This window comes from Mastomys coucha, unplaced genomic scaffold, assembly GCF_008632895.1.
Source record: "Mastomys coucha isolate ucsf_1 unplaced genomic scaffold, UCSF_Mcou_1 pScaffold3, whole genome shotgun sequence".
NCBI classification, from domain to species: Eukaryota; Metazoa; Chordata; class Mammalia; order Rodentia; family Muridae; genus Mastomys; species Mastomys coucha.
In genome coordinates, this window is record NW_022196909.1 from 34,020,005 (window position 1) to 34,022,785 (window position 2,781).

Below are 2,781 nucleotides of genomic sequence, written 5' to 3' on the forward strand. Positions count from 1 at the left end.
CAATAACAGACTGAACCTCAGAACCAGTAATCCAGCACGAACTAAATGCTGTCCTTTATAGGAGAGGCCCTGGTCATGGGGTCTGTTCACAGCAAAGGAAACCCTAACTAAGCCACCTTGGTAATATATTTATTTTCATTTAAAAGGAAACTGAAACAGACTAATGTCTACTCCACCGTGCAGCTGAGGATGACCTTGAACTTCTGATCAGTCCGCCCTTACATACCTCATCCTGAGATTACAGAGGAAGTTCCACAACACCTAGTTTTCTGTTATATTTGGGATAGACTGGGTTTCCCTGTTGCTAAAAAGGCGTTCTATCAATTGAGGTATAGTATATAATTCCAGCCTCTCAGTAATTCAATTTAACTTATGGGTAGGAATGTTTTGTTTGCCTGTAGGGATGCGGACCACATATGTGCCTGGTGCCCACGGCATTCATAAGATGGTGCCACATCCCCTGGAGCTGGAGTTACAAACCATTGTGAGTCAGCGTATGGGTGTTGGGAGTTGAATCCCAGTCCTATGCAAGAGCAGCCAGTGCTCTTAGCCAGTGCGCCATCTCTCTAGACCGACTCCCAGTTAACAATCCTTAAATGCCTGGAATCACTAAATAGGAACCTTACATTGCTGAGCACTTTAACATTAGTATAATGGATCTAAGATATATTTCAAAGATGAACTTATGTCTTGAACTCCAAAGGTTGGTAGTTCATGTTTGAGGACCTACATGACAACTTTTCTCCTCTAACTTAGAAAGCAATTCTTTCTAGACCAGGGGTTCTCAGCCTTCCTAATGCTGGGACCCTTTAATACAGTTCCTCATGTTGTGGAGACCCCCAACCACAAAAAATATTCCATTCTAATTCATAACTGTAATTTTGCTACTGTTGTGAATCGTAAATATCTGATATGCAGGATCTATGACTCACCAGTTGAGAGTTGCTGGTCCAGAACATGACCTCCATAAGCAAACAGTTTTTTTTTTTTTTTTGGTTTTTTTTTTTTTTTTTTTTTTTTTTTTTTTTTTTTTTTTTTTTTTGTTTTTTTTTTTTTTTTTTTTTTTTTGGTTTTTTTCGAGACAAGGTTTCTCTGTGTAGCTCTGGCTGTCCTGGAACTCACTCTGTAGACCAGGCTGGCCTCGAACTCAGAAATCCGCCTGCCTCTGCCTCCCAAGTGCTGGGATTAAAGGCGTGCGCCACCACCGCCAGGCAGCAAACAGTTCTTAAACTATACTGTACCGTACTGTACTGTACTACTCTGTCTATACTATAGAGAACTTCGCAGTCATCTGGAAGGCTTCTGAAAATCCTAGATTGCTTACATCTATGCAGCACTGTTCCCAATGCAAAGGTCAGGGTTGTATCCAGATGGCTGCCTCTTTAGCAAACATCTTTAGTGACCTCAGAGTCAAATGACTGAAGAGCTTACCCTGCAACCCTCTGATAAATTCAATATACTTTTAATTTCTCCAGTTTCCTCCTGAGGATTATTTTATAAAGAAAGAAATATGAAAAGAAGCTCAATGTACTTGAATCTAGCAAATAACGGAGATGATCAAATTGATTTTTTTAGATGTAACAAGTATGTTTCCTTGTAGCGCCAGCTAATTAAAGCTCTGTGTGTATGTGTGTGTATATATGTGTGTGCATGTATGTGTATGTGTGTATTATGTGTCCATGTGTACGTTGTGGTGTGTGTGTGTGTGTGTACATGTGTGTGTGGTATGGATATGGGTGTGGAATGTGTGTGTACATGTGTATAAGTGTGTGTGTGCATGTGTATATGTGAGTGTACATATGTGTGCATACATGTGTGTGCATGTGTGTGGTATGTGTGTACATGTATATGCATCTGTGTATGTGTGTTTGTGTGTGTACATGTGGGGGGGAGGCACTTCATGGCAAACACACAAATACTTGTGTGTTGCCTAGTTTAGTTGTCAATTTGACACAACTAGAGTCACCCAGGAAGAGTCTTGACGAGGAAATTATCTAGATCAGATTGGTCTGCGGACAGGTGTTTGGAGGATTATCTTAACCTTAATTGATACTGAAAGAACCCAGCCCCCTGAGGGTGGCACCATAGTGTACGATGCTCTCAAAACTGTATTACTGTAAAAAAAAAAAAATTAATGGAGCATCGAACAAGAATGTATTCATCCCTTCTTGCTCTTGTATATGAATGTAGTATGACAGCCACTTGAATTTCTGCCTTAACTGCCCCGAAATGGCCGGCTGTAATCTGGAATCATAAGCCAAATAGACCCTTTCCTCCATGTCACTTTTTTTATGGAGTTGTTTTATCACAGCAACAGAAAGGAAACTAGGACACCATATATGTACTCACAGCCCTGCGACGGGGTAACAGACCTATGTGAACATTTACAATGTTTCTCTTCTACAGGGAAGAAAACACTCCTCCAACTGCAGGAAGAGTTGGGTCTGAAGTTCACTGAGATGACAGTGACTTGCATCCACCTCCAGATGCTTCTGTTCCATACAATCACGAGATAAAATGAACATCATCCAGGAAACACACAAGGGAGAGCCTGCAGATCCAGTAAAGGATGCCCAGTTAAAGGGAAATTACCAGCGCACAGCCGTGGTGCCGCAGCAAACACTTGACTTCTGTAAGTGTTCTGCTTGCTAATTCTGGCAAGTCCGGCAAAGCGAATGTTTGCCCTGAATGTTAGCCGGAGCAAGAGCCAAGGGGCACTCGGTGCTTACTTCAGAAACCGGTGAGTACTCTTGGGATACTTCTGAAAAAAAAAAAAAAAAA